At 37.7% G+C, this 18,601-nt stretch overlaps 6 non-coding genes across 6 annotated transcripts; 1 reads left to right on the forward strand and 5 right to left on the reverse strand.

Moving 5' to 3' along the window:
* Positions 1–342: 342 nt before the first annotated feature.
* On the reverse strand, positions 343–415 carry TRNAV-AAC (transfer RNA valine (anticodon AAC)). Its single transcript has one exon. It is a non-coding gene; the product is annotated as a tRNA-Val (tRNA).
* Positions 416–480: 65 nt separating this feature from the next.
* Positions 481–553, reverse strand: TRNAV-AAC (transfer RNA valine (anticodon AAC)). The gene has a single exon. It is a non-coding gene; the product is annotated as a tRNA-Val (tRNA).
* A 65-nt stretch (positions 554–618) lies between these two features.
* TRNAV-AAC (transfer RNA valine (anticodon AAC)) lies at positions 619–691 on the reverse strand. Its single transcript has one exon. It is a non-coding gene; the product is annotated as a tRNA-Val (tRNA).
* Positions 692–756: 65 nt separating this feature from the next.
* On the reverse strand, positions 757–829 carry TRNAV-CAC (transfer RNA valine (anticodon CAC)). Its single transcript has one exon. It is a non-coding gene; the product is annotated as a tRNA-Val (tRNA).
* A 7,798-nt stretch (positions 830–8,627) lies between these two features.
* Positions 8,628–8,700, reverse strand: TRNAT-CGU (transfer RNA threonine (anticodon CGU)). Its single transcript has one exon. It is a non-coding gene; the product is annotated as a tRNA-Thr (tRNA).
* Positions 8,701–11,960: 3,260 nt separating this feature from the next.
* On the forward strand, positions 11,961–12,033 carry TRNAF-AAA (transfer RNA phenylalanine (anticodon AAA)). Its single transcript has one exon. It is a non-coding gene; the product is annotated as a tRNA-Phe (tRNA).
* Positions 12,034–18,601: the final 6,568 nt, after the last annotated feature.

Below are 18,601 nucleotides of genomic sequence, written 5' to 3' on the forward strand. Positions count from 1 at the left end.
CTTGGCCATTCCGAGTTTTCGAAGAGATCTAGCTTATTACTATGTCTAATCACGATGGTCAAAACATGTATCAAAGAGGGCTCGAACCTGGGACCTTCCGCGTGTTAGGCGGACGTGATAAACACTTCACCATAGATACGTGTTAATATAAAGTTTTCGAAGAGATCAAGCTAATTACGATGTCTAATCACAATGGTCAAAACATGCATCTACCAGGGCTCGAACCTGGCACCTTCCGCGTGTTAGGCGGACGTGATAAACACTTCACCATATATACGTGTTAATATAAAGTTTTCGAAGAGATCAAGCTTATTACTATGTCTAATCACGATGGTAAAAACATGTATCTACCAGGGCTCTAACCTGGGACCTTCCGCGTGTTAAGCGGATGTGATAACCACTACACCATAGATACGTGTTAATATAAAGTTTTCGAAGAGATGAAGCTTATTACTATGTCTAATCACGATGGTCAAAACATGTATCTACCAGGGCTCGAACCTGGGACCTTCCGCGTGTTAGGCGGACGTGATAACCACTACACCATAGATACGTGTTAATATAATGTTTTCGAAGAGATCTAGCTTATTACTATGTCTAATAACGATGGTCAAAACATGTATCTACCAGGGCTCGAACCTGGGACCTTCCGCGTGTTAGGCGGACGTGATAACCACTACACTATAGATACGTGTTAATGAAAAGTTTTCGAAGAGATCAAGCTTATTACTATGTCTAATCACGATGGTCAAAACATGCATCTACCACGGCTCGAACATGGGACCTTCCGCGTGTGAGGCGGAAGTGATAACCACTACACCATAGATACGTGTTAATGTAAAGTTTTCGAAGAGATCTAGCTTATTACTATGCCTAATCACGATGGTCAAAACATTCATCTACCAAGGCTCGAACCTGGGACCTTCCGCGTGTTAGGCGGACGTGATAACAAATACACCATAGATACGTGTTAATAAAAAGTTTTCGAAGAGATCAAGCTTATTACTATGTCTAATCACGATGGTCAAAACATGAATCTATCAGGGCCCAAACCTGACACCTTCCGCGTGTTAGGCGGACGTGATAACCACTACACCATAGATTCTTGGCCATTCCGAGTTTTCGAAGAGATCTAGCTTATTACTATGTCTAATCACAATGGTCAAAACATGCATCTACCAGGGCACGAACCTGGCACCTTTAAAACGTGCTGTAAAAATTTACCCTACCGCCCTAAAAGGTCTGGGAAAATCTGAGAAGAAGGTCAGGGAAAACCTGGAAAAGTCCGGGAATTTTGTTCTGAAAATTCCGTGGCAACCCTGTATATTTTTCATTAAGATTTTTGTAATTTAAGAGATAGTAACTGGCCACATCGAAGATATTAACAATGAATATTAATAAATGGTTTAATTGATTTAAATATTATACTCGCCCTGAAAAATTTTACTTTTGGTTAAAACCAATTAGCTAGGCAGCTAATATTTCCATTAGACTAGTCGTATAATATCGAATACATTGTTTAATATTTGAAATTGTTATAATTGATGCTCAACCTGTATGTTACTTGAAATAACCAAAGTACAAATTCTAAAGTGATTTTCATTGAAAATGTATTAAAGAAATTTCAATACTTGGTATCAGTATCCTTTACTATAAGCGAATGAAGCCTCGAGTTAAGGCTTGATCGTCGCAAAAGCGTCGGACCTCTTGCTGACAGGCGGTTAAGTCGACTCTCAAACGTGTTGGATGAGGGTCGGATTTCATTCGTGACGTAACAGTCGGTAAACCAGTGGGCCGTCGTCCCACCGGGCGGACATTTCGACTCTCAAACCCTTACTCTACCAGCCCTTTACCGAAGATTTACCGTTCCTATACTAAAAAGCCGCGAAATCGTCGGATTGAGCGCGGCATTAGGTAGGCATAATGACGCCGACACATAGTCGGCCAACAGTCGTTTTATAGTAGCCTCAAAACAGTAGGAAAACCGGCGGGCCATCGTCCCTCCAGGCGGACATTTCGACTTTCAAACCATTACTCTGCCGACTTATTAGTGACTTTTTACCAACTCGTCGGTAACACACAAAGCCGACCATGTAGGCCCTACGTCGGCAGTGCTACTGGGGAACGTGGCCGTGCTAAAATTATTAGGTACAGAAGATTCAATTTAGAAAAAGATCCCGATAGCTTTTATCGTGAAAAATTAATGTTGTTTAAGCCTTGGCGCGATGAAAGTAATGATATTTTGACAAAGGATATGAAATCAGAATATGAGCTTTGTCGCGAAACTATTAATGAAGTTAGGAAAGAATTTCACAATGAAATTGACGTTGAAGCCGTGGAACAGGCTGTAGCAGATTTTGAAAATGGAGAAATTCAAGTGGATGTTACTAATATCCAGCCTGAATTAGAACATAGAAATGAAGTTGATAGATCTTTAGCTATGGATGATTCCGATTTTTTAATTAATACGGTTCAAGAACCTGTAGGAAATATTAATAGAGAAATTGTTGATGGCAATGCCGAAAATACTGTTGCTCCGTCAATTACCTTAATTAATGACTCTGAGTACAACGCCCTTCTTAGAAAATTGAATTCAAAACAAATAGAGATATATTACCATGTTTTGTATCATGTAAAAAGCAAAGAAACTCCGTTGCGCCTCTTTGTTACAGGGGGGCGCTGGTGTGGGGAGTAGTCTTTTGATTAGTGCTATATTTGAATCTGTGTCAAGGTTTTACAACAAACAACCTGGGAGTAATCCATCGGAAGCGAAAGTAATCCGTTGCGCACCTACTGGCAAGGCTGCCTTTAACATAGGTGGGGCAACTTTGCACAGTACTTTTAGTTTACCCGTTAGCCAATTTGGTGGAAATATATCGAGATTGGAAAGTGAACACTTCATAAATGCAGGTTACTCTATGGTCAAGTAAAACTAGTAATAATTGACGAAATTTCAATGGTTGGAGCGAAAGTGTTTAATCGGGTAAACGCTAGGTTACAAGAGATTATGGGTTGTCCTGATTATTTTGGTGGTGCGTCTGTCGTTCTAGTTGGAGACTTTAACCAATTGAGACCAGTTTGCGATAATTTCGCATTTCAAGGTCAAAGTGAGAAAGATAATCCTTACGCGTTGTTAATTGGTAACCCAATATGGGAGCAATTTGAATTTGCCGAACTTGAGGAAATTATGAGACAGAGAGATGATAAAATATTTGCTGAAGCTTTAAATAGAATGGCTGTGGGAAGTATGACTCAAAATGATATTGATTTCTTTAGTAGTCTGGAGGTAACGCCTGAGCGTGTACCCCCAAAAGAAGCGATACATCTTTTCGCCACTAACGCGGAAGTAAACCAATTCAATCAAAATAAGCTTTTAAACATGAATACGGAAAAGGCTGTTTCGGTTTCAGTAGATGTTGTCAATGGTGATCTTAGTAGTGAAGTTAAAAATAACATACTTTCCCAAGTTGAAAAGTTAGCAACGTCTGATACGTATGGTCTGCCCAAACAATTGACTCTTGCGTGTGGCGCGAGATATATGATGACCAACAATGTTGACACCTCTGACGGACTAACTAATGGCGCGACCGGTTGGTTAAGAAAGATAGAGTACGGCACAAATAGGGTCGGGGATAAAATCCCGTTCAGGGTATGGATGGAGTTTGACGATCTCAAAGTTGGGAAAATGTTGAGGCAAAAATGTCATGGTTTATATTTGAATAGTAATATTAACGCTTCGTGGACGCCTGTTGATAAGGTCATCAAGTCATTTAATAGAAAATGGAGACAAAATAATGCCTCAGTTTCTAGGAAACAATTGCCTTTGGTTGTTTCTGAGGCCATTACGATACATAAAAGTCAGGGTAGTGGTTCTTTGTAAGGCTACAAAAAAATTTGAAAGAGCGCATTTATATGTGGCTTGTAGTAGAGCAAAACCCGCTTCCGGTTTATATATTGATGGAAAATTTAAAGTTCCTAATTTGCCCAAAAACAACCTAGTAGAATTGGAACTTAAGAGGTTGCGAGACACAAAAAGCATCGAACTACCTTTCTTGCATGATCCCCTTTACATTTATGTACATAACGTGCAGTCTTTAAATGCTCATTTACAAGATGTTTTAGCAGACAATGTAATAATGAAAAGTCAAATGTTATGTTTTGTTGAAACGTGGAAAAAAGAGACGGACGATTTTAGAGTGCCATCTTTTAAGGAAGTAGGTGGTATTTACTTGCCAAGTACGGCACGCAGAGTTGCTTTTGGTTCGTCCATATATTTAAGAGACACGCCTGAAAACGAAGTTAAAGAGATAGATACTAGAGTTTTACGTAGCGACATTCCTGTTAGAAATTCTCACGTGGAACGTTGCTGGTTAGATGTTTACATAGAAGGAGAACTTATATCTGTGGTATTGTTGTACAAATCTCCCTTAGGAAGTTTGAGAACTGTGTTTGAGGACTTTAACCCTTTGTTTGCCATGAAATATGATTCGTCTATTCCAACAGTTGTGGTTGGAGATTTCAATATGAACTTTTTAAAGAGCCAAACGGCACTGAGAATGTTCTTTGATTCATTTGGAATATCTCTTTTGCCGGGTCTAGAACAAAAGTATTCGACTGACTATCATTGTCAATTGGATTTGGCGTTTGGTAACCAACTTTTTCGAGACCGATACGAAGCATGTTATAGAGAGTCTTATTATTCTTACCACAAGGGTATTTGTATTTTTAAAAGAACATAGTTTGAAATAGAAAAATTTATTTAAAGCAAGGTGGAGCTCCAGTGCGCCCCTTATTGACGAACTTTCTATTGTACATTGGGTTTAGCTTGTTAGGGTAAGCTTCAGGTCCTCCCTTATGCATTAAGTCTCATTGTTACCTACGTACGGCAAGGTAAAATGCTTATGTATATACAAGGTTAGGCATCATGGTAGGGGCGCCTATGGAGCCGCCTGTTGCTTTAAGGGTCTAAACTACGCGAAATAGGCTTGGAACCCTTGGCTAAGAAACCCACATATGGCTTGGGATCCTGTACTAAGAAACCTACTTTAGGCTTGGGATCCTGTACTAAGAAACCCACTTTAGGCTTGGGATCCTGTACTAAGAAACCCACTTTAGGCTTGGGATCCTGTACTAAGAGACCCACTTAAGGCTTGGGATCCTGTACTAAGAGACCCACTTAAGGCTTGGGATCCTGTACTAAGAGACCCACTTAAGGCTTGGGATCCTTGACTAAGAGACCCACTTAAGGCTTGGGATCCTTGACTAAGAGACCCACTTAAGGCTTGGGATCCTTGACTAAGAGACCCACACAAGGCTTGGGATCCTTGACTAAAGAACCCACATCTGACTTCAAGATTTGAAAAAAAAATGGTGAGTATCATTATTGTTATTGACGGTCATATAAGTTTGGTATTAATCCATTTAAAAATATGGTATTTTTTATGAGTAACCTGGAGGATTGGCGTAGTTCATGAGTAGCCTAGAGGATTTGTGTAGTTAATGAATACCCTAGAGGTTATGCGTAGTTCATGAATGCCCTAGAGGATTGGAGTGATTCATGAGTAACCCTACAGCATTGGTTTAGTTCATGGGTAACCATGGAGGACAAGGTCAACGAAATTGTAAACAAGGTATGTAATAGTGATAATTAGTTAATGGGGATAATCGTTGAGGTGATTTATTGTGGTTCTTCAGAAAATACGTCGGCAAAATATATCTCAAGGCTTATCCTTAGGCTTAATAAAGGTGAAATACAACTCTGAAAACGTTAAAATGGTTGCGTCAGTTGACTGAGATCTGGAGCGGCAACTGTGGGTTCATGTAAAGGCGAACCACTGAACAAAGTGTAAGTGTTGCACCAAGTTTCATAGGTTTGGTGAAGAATGGAGCAATTTTGTATAGCGTACTTTAAAAATGTTTTAGGTATGGCGAAGCGGAAATGGCTGAATAATCGGCGACAATTCAATAGTCCTAGTCGAAAATCCCCTTTTTTCGGCAAAACGCGGCCGAGGTGATTTTGAAAATGTTCCTGGCGGCGTTATCTGCCGTTGGTAACACTGCAGCGTCCTCAAAAGTTGGCCAACGCTCAAAGCGGAAGTTGGACTTCGCCGCAATTTATCGACTAGAACTATAGTTCTAGCACGTTCAATGTTATGGGAGCAGCAAGTAGAGCAATACAAGGGCGGGCTGCATAGCGGTCTAGCAGTGGAAATACAGAAAGGAGAAAAACTTAACGCCAAGAGGCAGAGTTTTCCTATTTTGTGGAACTGGAGTCGTCTTGGTCTTTGTTATCTTAAACGTACAGCGCCAATACACTTATGTAATAGTTTCGAAAAAACGAAACTTTATGAACTACGCCTCATCTACTAGGTTATTGCTTTCTTTCGGACGCTATCCACCAAACATTCATCCTTAAACAGTCTGAAGAAGTTTTTAATATTAATAGTCTTAATTTGATTGTGGTTTTTTCCCAAATGGGTTTTCCCAGAGCCTTTTTTCCCTCATGCGCTGTGGGTTTTTATGGCTCGAATTAGCTTGTATTATGACATGAATATTTGACATCCATTGCATCGTTCGATAATGCTATTAATAAATTTATTCGTGGATAGCTCAGACGTCAGAGTGGAAAATCAATAATTTAAAAATAAGGGTTTTAATATTAATAATTCAACTGTGATTATGGTTTTTTCCCAAATGGGTTTTCCCAGAACCTTTTTTCCCATATGCGCTGTGGGTTTTTATGGTTCGAATTAGCTTGTATTATGGCATGAATATTTGACATCCATTGCCTCGTTCGATAATGCTATTAATAAATTTATTCGTGGATAGCTCAGACGTCAGAGTGAAAAATCAACTAACAATTTAAAAATAAGTTTTTTAATATTAATAATTCAACTGTGATTATGGTTTTCTCCCAAATAGGTTTTCCCAGAGCCTTTTTTCCCACATGCGCTGTGGGTTTTTATGGTTCGAATTAGCTTGTATTATGACATGAATATTTGACATCCATTGCATCGTTCGATAATGCTATTAATAAATTTATTCGTTGATAGCTCATACGTCAGAGTGGAAAATCAATAATTTAAATATAAGTGTTTTAAAATTAATAATTCAACTGTGATTATGGTTTTTTCCCCAATGGGTTTTCCCAGAACCTTTTTTCCCATATGCGCTGTGGGTTTTTATGGTTCGAATTTGCTTAATGTTAAATTATACTGAAGGTTCCAATATATAATGTTAAATAACTATTCAATGTTGTATATAGATAGAAACGTTGAAGTATTATAAATACTGTTCTGTTAATGGTTTTTCAAGAACCTTTTGTTCCCATATGTATTGTGGGTTTTATGGTTTTAATTAGGTTATATTTAACTTTTACTGTACAGTTTAATGTATTATGTTATTTATTTCTTTGTATATATTGAAGTATTGTTGAAGTGTTATAAATACTGTCTTCTGAGCCTAATGTAATATTATAAATACTGTCTTCTTAGCCTAATGTACTTTCAGAATGTTATGGTCTTGAATTAAATGAAAAGTAAATAAAGTGAACGTTAAAATATATGACATCGTCCCTATATTATGTAAGATGAACCTCGTTCGGCCGTCGAAGGTAATTTAAGACAAGTAATGATGATAATATACGTGTTTGAAGTTGATAAGTTTTATAATATAGGGGTAATTAAGATGTTATCCCAATGCATAGCAAATTCTGGAATTATTCGGCATTACGATTCTTTTCGTAGTTGTGTAGCTATAAAGCTCTGTTTCATATCAATATTCCAAGAAGATCATTTGATATTAATATTTCAAATTTGGTGTTTACTTTTTAATTCAGTTTTACTACATTTATATATAGTGTAAACGTAACTTTTAGCTTCGTTAGATAATATGGATGTTAATACTTCATCTCTCCATAAGGGTTGAAACGATTGGGTCTATGAGATAAGGTACCCTAGATTGTAACCAGAATTGACCTTGTTTCGTGTCCTCTTATAGACGGTCTTAACAGTTCAGTGTGAGCCGAAAGTTAAATACACATTTAAGTGATAGATATTAGGTCCTGATTAGAATTTTTGAGGATACGCAGGAAATTATTAAACCTTTACAAATGACCTTGAATATTTCTCGCCAATTTGAACTATGTATTTTCGGTTTTTCTCATTGGCTGGTTGACCCATGGACGAAGTAATACTGGAGGACCAATGGCAGCCCAGTACTGCCCCATACAAAGCGACTAAACAACCAATGTTTAGCTTATTTCCCCCTTTCAGCCCCAAAATGGAGGGGGTTATGAAAAATACCGAGTCAAATACCGGAAAAGGCTAGCGCCATCTAGACAAAATAAGACTTAAGATGCTTCCCTCTTTAGAACGTTGATTCCCCCACTATCAGATTTGCTACTATCTGCCGGTAGAAGGCGAATTAACAAGTAGTTTTCAACTTTCTCCCTCTGCCATCCGTTCTTCATTATTGGTTCGTCCATGGTGGACCTGTGTTTGGAAAGTAAATTCGTCTCGACTCGGAGAGGTTTATTTTGGTTTCCAAACTTGTTTGCATATATGCACATCTCAAGCAACTATTATTTTTAGTTTTTCAAAAATTAAAAGCTAAGTATCATAACAACGAGGCTCCGACGAGAATCGAACTCATGATCTCCTGTTTACGAGACAGGCGCTTTAACCACTAAGCCACGGAGCCCTTGCTTTGAAGCGATATGAATGCTGAATATTTTAGTAATTTTACAAAATCAACTCGTTTGTAGTTTTACCCTACTGTTTGCATATATGCACATCTCAAGCAGCTATTATTTCTAGATTTTCAAAATTTAACAGCTACGAAAACTAGTTCAGTATCATAACAACGAGGCTCCGAAGAGAATCGAGCTCATGATCTCCTGTTTACTAGACTGGCGCTTTAACCACTAAGCCACGGAGCCCTTGTTGTGAAGCGAGATTAATGCTGAATATTTCAGTAATTTTACAAAATCAACTCGTTTATAGTTTTACCCTATTGTTTGAATATATGCACATCTCAAGCAACTATTATTTCTAGATTTTAAAGATTTAATAGCTACGAAAACTAGTTCAAGTAACTTAACAACTAGGCTCCGACGAGAATCGAACTCATGATCTCCTGTTTACAAGACAGGCGCTTTAACCACTAAGCCCTTGTTGTGAAGCGAGATTAATGCTGAATATTTCAGTAATTTAACTCATTTGCACTTTTACCCTATTGTTTGCATATATGCACATCTCAAGCAACTATTATTTTTAGTTTTTCAAAAATTAATAGCTACGAAAACTAGTTCAAGTATCATAACAACGAGGCTCCGACGAGAATCGAACTCATAATCTCCTATTTACAGATAGACTTTGCTTCTCTCGAGAGTGGATCATAAAGAAATGTTTATAATAATTAACTTATTAAACTATAACTTAACTTGCAAACAACCTGTTTATTTATTACCTATAATTGATATTCATGTGATTAATTCTTGATATTCATGTGATTAATTCTTGATATTCAAGTGATAAATTCTTGATATTCAAGTGATAAATTCTTGATATTCATGTGGTTAATTCTTGATATTCATGTGATTAATTCTTGATATTCAAGTGATAAATTCTTGATATTCATGTGATTAATTCTTGATAATCATGTGATTAATTCTTTATATTCATGTGATTAATTCTTGATATTCATGTGACTAATTCTTGATATTCATGTGATTAATTCTTGATATTCATCTGATTAATTCTTGATATTCAAGTGATTAATTCTTGATATTCATGTGATTAATTCTTGATATTCATGTGATCAATTCTTGATATTCATGTGATCAATTCTTGATATTCATGTGACTAATTCTTGATATTCATGTGATTAATTCTTTATATTCATGAGATTAATTCTTTATATTCATGTGATTAATTCTTGAAATTCATATGATTAATTCTTTATATGAATCTGATTAAGTGTTGATATTAATGTGATTAAGTGTTGAAATAATTTAAGTGTCAAAATAGTTAATGTGATTAATAGGTGTAGAAATAATGTGATTAATAGGTGTAGAAATAATGTGATTAATAGGTGTAGAAATAATGTGATTAAAAGGTGTAGAAATAATGTGATTAAAAGGTGTAGAAATAATGTGATTAATAGGTGTAGAAATAATGTGATTAATAGGTGTAGAAATAATGTGATTAAAAGGTGTAGAAATAATGTGATTAAAAGGTGTAGAAATAATGTGATTAATAGGTGTAGAAATAATGTGATTAATAGGTGTAGAAATAATGTGATTAATAGGTGTAGAAATAATGTGATTAATAGGTGTAGAAATAATGTGATTAATAGGTGTAGAAATAATGTGATTAATAGGTGTAGAAATAATATGATTAATAGGTGTAGAAATAATGTGATTAATAGGTGTAGAAATAATGTGATTAATAGGTGTAGAAATAATGTGATTAATAGGTGTAGAAATAATGTGATTAATAGGTGTAGAAATAATGTGATTAATAGGTGTAGAAATAATGTGATTAATAGGTGTAGAAATAATAAATGTGGTTATTAAATGTTGAAATAGTAAATGTGGCTAATATGTTTATAATTAATGACGTGATTAATTCCAGGCCGTCGAAATTTAAAAAAAAAAGGAATACCTGTGCAACGGGCTTAGAGAAAAGGAAAGGGGTTATGGGTGTGGAGGTGTCCCGAAGGATTTGCAGTTACGGTTTCTAATTTGGCCAAGGCTGATTAAACTTATTTTTCTCCCTCCCATCTTGTTATTGCGAATACATCGTATTGCAGGGCTTTACTTTCTTACGCCTAGCCGTGTTGTGTTACGAGGAATGCCTTTAATTCATTCAAGAATATTCACCTCATTTTCCTAACTCAGTGAGTTACTAACAATGGAGCAAGAGGCACAGTAATAATCCCAATCAAACCCATGGTTGCTTGAACACTAGCGTTTATTTGCAGGGATAGACAAAGTATCTATGGTGTAGTGGTTATCACGTCTGCCTAACACGCGGAAGGTCCCAGGTTCTAGCCCTGGTAGATACATGCTTTGACCATCGTGACATGACATAATAATAATCTAGATCTCTTCGAAAACTCACAATAACCAGGTAGCTATGGTGTAGTGGTTATCACGTCCGCCTAACACGCGGAAGGTCCCATGTTCGAGCCCTGGTAGATACATTTTTTGACCATCGTGATATGACATAATAATCAAGTAGATATCTTCGAAAACTCTGTACGACAACGTATCTATGGTGTAGTGTATATCACGTCCGCTTTACACGAAGAAGGCCTCAGGTTCGAGCCCTGGTAGATACATGCTTTGACCATCGTGACATGACATAATAATAATCTAGATCTCTTGGAAAACTCTGTACGACAACGTATCTATGGTGTAGTGGTTATCACGTCCGCTTTACACACAGAAGGTCTCAGGTTTCGAGCACTGGTAGATACATATTTTGACCATCGTGATTGGACATAATGATAAGCTACATCTCTTGGAAAACTCCGTTCGACAACGTATCTATGGTGTAGTGGTTATCACGTCCGCTTAAAACCCGGAAGGTCCCAGGTTCGAGCCCCATGAGATACATGTTTCGACCATCATGATTGACATAATAATAAGCTAGATATCTTGGAAAACTCTATACGACAACGTATCTATGGTGTAGTGGTTATCATGTCCGCCCAACACGCGGAAGGTCCCAGGTTCTAGCCCTGGTCGATACGTGTTTTGATCATCGTGACATGACATAATAATAATCTAGATCTCTTCGAAAACTCACAATAACCAAGTATCTATGGTGTAGTGGTTATCACGTCCGCCTAACCCGCGGAAGGTCCCAGGTTCGAGCCCTGGTAGATAAATGTTTTGACCATCGTGATAAGACATAATAATAAGCTACATCTGTTGGAAAACTCTGTTCGACAACGTATCTATGGTGTAGTGGTTATCACGTCCGCGTAAAACGCTGAAGGTCCCAAGTTCGAGCCCTGGTAGATACATATTTTGACCATCGTGATTGACATAATAATAAGCTAGATCACTTGGCAAACTCTGTACGACAACGTATCTATGCTGTAGTGGTTATCACGTCCGCCTAACACGCGGAAGGTCTCAGGTTCGAGCCCTTTTTGATACATGTTTTGACCATCGTGATTAGACATAATAATAAAGTAGATATCTTCGAAAACTCAGAATAACAAAGTATCTATGGTTTAGTGGTTATCACGTCCGCCTAACACGGGGAAGGTCCCAGGTTCTTGCTCTGGTAGATACATGTTTTGACCATCGTGACGTGACATAATAATAATCTAGATCTCTTCGAAAACTCATAATAACCAGGTATCTATGGTGTAGTGGTTATCACGTCCGCCTAACACGCGGAAGGCCTCAGGTTCGGGCCCTGGTAGATGCGTGTTTTGACCATCGTGATTGGACATAATAATAAGCTAGATCACTTGGCAAACTCTATACGACAACGTATCTATGGTGTAGTGGTTATCACGTACGCCTAACACGCGGAAGGTCTCAGGTTCGAGCCCTGGTAGATACATGTTTTGACCATCGTGATTAGACTTAATAATAAAGTAGATATCTTCGAAAACTCAAAATAACAAAGTATCGATGGTGTAGTGTATTTCACGACTGCTTTACACGCGAAAAGTCTCAGGTTCGAGCCCTTTTTACCTCTCCTAGTGACGTATGTTACCTCTCCGAGTGACGTATGTCACGGAGAGGTTCTGTAACGATCGTGTGTGTCTGTTTGTGTGTGTGTCTGTTGTTACACCCACGTGACCGCGTTCGAAGTTTCCAAATCGGAGCAAACGTGTTCGGCATTTCCGAACTGCATTCCCAGTCACGGAAAGGCTCCTCTACTTGAGTTCTCACACCACCATCTTCTGGTCTTTGTCCATCCCACACGGATAGCAGTCTGTACTTACTGGCTTCTAATCACCACCATCTTCTGGTCTTTGTCCATCCCACTTGAACACCAATCTGTACATACTGGCTTCTAAACACCACCATCTACAGTCTTCTGTCTATTCCATATAGACACCAAACTGTCTCATTGGCTTCTAACTCCATCGTCATCGTTTGTTTTAAGAGATTCGCGGCGATCAGCTAGGGTTACGAGAAACGTGTAGCCTCCCTTGGTGGGTTGTCCACCAAAGGTTTTCGCTATTGCGGTTGTTCTTGCTTTTAACTGTAGTTCGTCACCCTTAAACACTACCAATTTGAGTAAGGCGAAGCAACCGGCGTATGCTTCATTTTAAACGCCAATATTAGTCAAGTCTCTTAAGAATGTTTAATTGTTCTTTATCAAAACGATGTAACGCTCAATTGGGCGAAAAACTAACGAAGAAAATATTAAATATTAATTATATTTATTTTAATATTTAAGATAATCTTGTTTCTCAACTCAAAATTAATACGGAAAGAGTTAAAAAGCAGTCTATGTTTTCGTCTGCGTGTGTCCGTCCATTGTTACACTAGTGCGTCGCGTTAGCAGTTAGCCTTGTGTTGATGTGTTAAGAAATCATACAGAACCTTAATACTCCCTTTTTACCTCTCCGAGTGACGTATGTCACGGAGAGGTTCTGTAACGATCGTGTGTGTCTGTTTGTTTGTTTGTGTGTGTGTTTGTGTGTCTGTTGTTACACCCACGTGACCGCGTTCGCAATTTCCAAATCGGAGCAAACGTGTTCGGCATTTCCAAACTGCATTCCCAGTCACGGAAAGGCTCCTCTACTTGAGTTCTCACACCACCATCTTCTGGTCTTTGTCCATTCCACACGGACACCAAACTGTACATACTGGCTTCTAATCACCATTATCTTCTGGTCCTCGTCCATTCCACTTGGACACCAGTCTGTACATACAAGCTTCTAATCACCACCATCTTTTGGTCTTCGTCCATCCCACATGGACACCGGTCTGTACATACTGGCTTATAATCACCACCATCTTCTGGTCTTTGTCCATCCCACTTGGACACCAGTCTGTACACCTGGCTTCTACACCACCATCTTCTGGTCTTGGTTTTTGTCCATCCCACATGGACACCAGTCTGCACACCTGGCTTCTACTCCATCGTCATCGTTGGGTTTAAGACATTCGCGGCGATCAGCTAGGGTTACGAAAAACGTCTAGCCTCCCTAGGGTGGGTTGTCCACCAAAGGTTTTCGCAATTGCGGTTGTTCTTGCTTTTACCTGTAGTTCGACACCCTTATATACTACCTATTTGAGTAAGGCAAAGCAACCGGCGTATGCTTCATTTCAAACGCCAATATTAGTCAAGTCTTTCAAGAATGTTTAATTGTTCTTTATCAAAACGATGTAACGCTCAATAAGGCGAACAACTAACGAAGAAAATATTTAATATTAATTATATTTATTTTAATATTTAAGATAATCTTGTTTTTCAACTCAAAATTAATACGGAAAGAGTTAAAAAGCAGTCTATATTTTTGTCTGTGTGTGTCCGTCCATTGTTACACTAGTGCGTCGCGTTAGCAGTTAGCCTTGTGTTAATGTGTTAAGAAATCCTACAGAACCTTAATATTCCCTTTTTTCATAATATAAAGTGAATGTGTGGAAGTATTTTTCGTAATTGTGATGCATTTAGTACTATTGTAGCTTTAAAGCTCTGTTTCATTTTGATATTCCAAAGATTGTTTTTAATATTGTTATATGAAATGGCTGTTTATATATTACTTAAGCTATACTTCATCTGTATATAGAATAATCCTTGGTCTAGTGATTTCATGAAGAAAACTAAGACCAGGACTCGGGCGGGTATATGAAGAATTATCCGCAATAGGCTTAGTGAAACAAAGAGCAATTTATTGAGGCCTGACGTGAAGTAAACTTTGGGCTCTGATTTTCGTGTCTGAAATGAAGAGACATCAACGGTTCAGATTGAGCCGAAAGTTAAATACACTCTTAAATAATCAGGTTAAGATTTTATAATAGATGAAAAGATCATGGTGGCAATTACTGTAGTAAAAGGGCTAATGGTAAACGGTTAGTAGTTACAGACTTTTTTACCTCTCCGAGTGACGTATGTCACAGAGAAGTGCCGGTACGATCGTGTCTGTCTGTCTGTGTGTGTGCCTGTTGTTAAACCCACGTGACCGCGTTCGCAGTCTCCAAGTCGGAGCTAACGTGTTCGCCATTTCCGAACTGCATTTACAGTCACGGAAATGGATCCTCTACTTGAGTTCTCACACCACCATCTTCTGGTTTTTGTCCATCCCAGACGTTCAACAGTCTGTACATACTGGCTCTTAATCACCATCATCTTCTGGTCTTTGTACATCCCACTTGGACACCAGTCTTACATGCTGGTTTCTAATCACCACCATCTACTGGTCTTCCGTCTATTCCACATAGACACCAATCGGCCTCATTGGCTTCTAACTCCATCGTCATCGTGGGGTTTAAGACATTCGCGGCGATCGGCTAGGGTTACGAGAAATGTCTAGCCTCCCTAGGGTGGGTTGTCAATCAAAGGTTTTCGCATTTGCGGTTGTTCTTGCTTATAACTGTAGTTCGACACCCTTATATTCTACCTAATTGGGTAAGGCGAAACAAAGGGTGCATGCTGCACTTAAAATGTCTATATTAGCAAAGTTTCAAATGATAATAGAATAAAGTTTCTATAAACGATTTAACTAGAATAGCTTTACATAATTGACGATTAAAATTATAAATATCAATAATATTTATTAAATTATTTAAGAAAACCTGTGATAACTAAAACCATATAGTCAAAGTTTATATAGGACGAGTAATGAAGATTGCGTATAAAGTCGATACACTGTACACATTTCATAGTTAATACAGAGCGAGTATTTAAGAATTTAGCCCACTGTATTACTAATCATGGAAACTCTAGAAAGTTAAAATAGGTCGAGTATTGATGTTAATAGTCAAAGTTTATATAGGACGAGTAATGAAGATTGCGTATAAAGTCGATACACTGTGCACATTTCATAGTTAATACAGAGCGAGTATTTAAGAATTTAGTCCACTGTATTACTAATCATGGAAACTCTAGAAAGTTAAAATAGGTCGAGTATTGATGTTAATAGAGACGGAGTAGAGGAGTTGAATTAGGATAAATAACAAATGCAGTTTGTTGTGTCACTGTCTCAGTTAGAGAGGTAACGGTTGGTAAGTGCGAAACTATCGTAAGTGTGGTAGGTTGTGTTTCCGTGTTTTGGGCACATTCGCGTTGTTGGTACACAATTAGAAAGATGTTTTCAATCCGCGGCCATCTTTGAAACTTCCACACCTCTGTTCATACTCCATGGGTGTTTTCAATTTCTTTTCTTAAAGAATTAAGAAGTTGAAACTATATATTTTATAAGCGGCGTATTTAAATATTTTTTACCGTCCCGAAACACCACAATGATAAGGAAACATTTTTTAAAACATAATCAGATGAGTTATAAAGGACTAAAATCCTGTGCATTCCTAGGAGTAATGGAGTGAATTTTTACCTATGTCCAGAGATGATAAACATAAGCGGGATTGTTTCATATTTGAATAAAAATACTGTTTCCACTAATGGGTTTATACTCCTTGTTTGTGTAAGAGTAGTGTAGCTGTAGAGTGTAATCATGATAAAAGCTTAAATTAAACTGACATTTTTTAATCCTCTTGATTTATTATTAATAAGAATATTAAACATTTATTCTTTGTTAAAAAATATTTTATGAGCTTTGATTCTAAGATTGCTTTAAAAAAATCCAAACTGTTGGGCAGGGTTAAAATAAACATTTTTAAGCAAATTGTAGAGATTAAAATTGATATTTATGTTTTGAATAAGACTAAAGCTTCCACTATTGTGTTTACAGTACTCGTTTGTTTGACATAAAACCACCTAGCTTTAGATAACAGTCCGAAAAAATCAAAAATTATATTTTTCAAATCTGATGAGATAACGCCCACCTAGTTAAAAATTGACCTTTTTACTCCGCGGGAGCCATTCTTAATGAGAATTTCTATGCTAGTAGGTTGTCAATTAAACTACCGGTATATTATTGTTGTTGAAAGTTGGAGATTAAGTGAAATTAAGTGGTTGTAAAGAGCCAGCGGGTTTTTGCCGCTTCTTTTTGTGAGTATTTGAATTTTTGTATGTAAAATGGAGGAAGATAATGTTGAGAGTAAGGAGGAAATGCGAAAGCGTAAAGCTAGGGAAAGGATGAGGGCAAAAAGGTCGGATCCAGAGTTTAAAAAGAGAGAAAATGAAAGGAGACGAGTTTTAGCAGCTCAGAAAAAAGCTAAGGGTGAAGGGAGCGCTGCTAGAACGTCCAGTCCTAATATGTTTGATAGTTCTATGGCGTCGCCAGTCGGCCACGGTAGTTCTGGTTCGGATCGCTCTTTTGTAAACTCAGAGCTGGTTACTAACGATGAACCTATGAATTTAGTTAGTAATAAAGCAAATAGTTCGACAATGGTAGCGAACGATGAACAATTACCTTGTACGTCTCATGGTAATGTGTATCCGTTAGAGAGAATGAGAATTTTGAGACAGAATGAAGAGTATAGAATGAAAGAGGCGCGATCAATGGCCAAAAAGCGGGAGAATGAGTCATATCGTGAAAGGGAAAATCAGGTTGGCATACTTACCAAGAGAGTTAAAAGGTTTGATGAGTGGTATAGAGCAAGCGAAAGAGTTAAGAACCAGTTAAGTATGGCTAATAAACGGCAAGATTTAGAGTGCGTTGAAACTGAACGTGTTAAAAGTCAGTTGGCTATGGCTAGTAAACGACAAGATTTAGAGTACGTTGAAACTGAACGTGTTAGAAATCAGTTGGCTATGGCTAGTAAACGCGAAGATTTAGAGTACGTTGAGACTGAACGTCTTAGAAATCGTTTGGCTATGGCTAATAAACGCCAAGATTTAGAGTACGTTGAAACTGAACGTGTTAAAAGTCAGTTGGCTATGGCTAATAAACGCCAAGATTTAGAGTACGTTGAAACTGAACGTGTTAAAAGTCAGTTGGCTATGGCTAGTAAACGTCAAGATTTGGAGTACGTTGAAACTGAGCGTGTTAAAAATCAGTTGAGTAAGGCTGCCAGGCGTGAAAATGTAAATGTTAGAAACCCAGAGCGTTCTAGAAATAGATTGTCTATGGCTGAAAGGAGGACAAATCCTTTGTTTATAGAGCAGACTTATTTTGAAAGTATTAAAGAAGGTCCAACGTGGCCATGCGAAGGGTGCTCAGGTCTATTTTTTAAAGCATCGGGTAGCTTTGTTAAGTCAACAGTGCTTTTGGCTGTTCCTGGGATTCACGGTCGTGAATTAGGTGACAAAGTATTTTTATGTAGTACTTGTAATAAAGCTGTGAAAAAAAAACGAAATCCCCAAGTTTTCCAGAGAAAATGGATTTGAATTCCCTGAAATTCCGGCAGAACTAGTTAATTTGTCTAATTTGGAGGAAAGAATGATTTCACCAAGAATACCTTTTATGCAAATAAGAAGGTTAGGTTGTGATCAACAAAGGGGGATTAAGGGAAACGTGGTCAACGTTCCTATAAATGTAGAGTCTACAGTGTCAG

Source organism: Phalangium opilio, unplaced genomic scaffold (genome assembly GCF_054372755.1).
Source record: "Phalangium opilio isolate 3A_F unplaced genomic scaffold, DU_Popi_V2 ptg000094l_1, whole genome shotgun sequence".
In the NCBI taxonomy this organism is placed as follows: Eukaryota; Metazoa; Arthropoda; class Arachnida; order Opiliones; family Phalangiidae; genus Phalangium; species Phalangium opilio.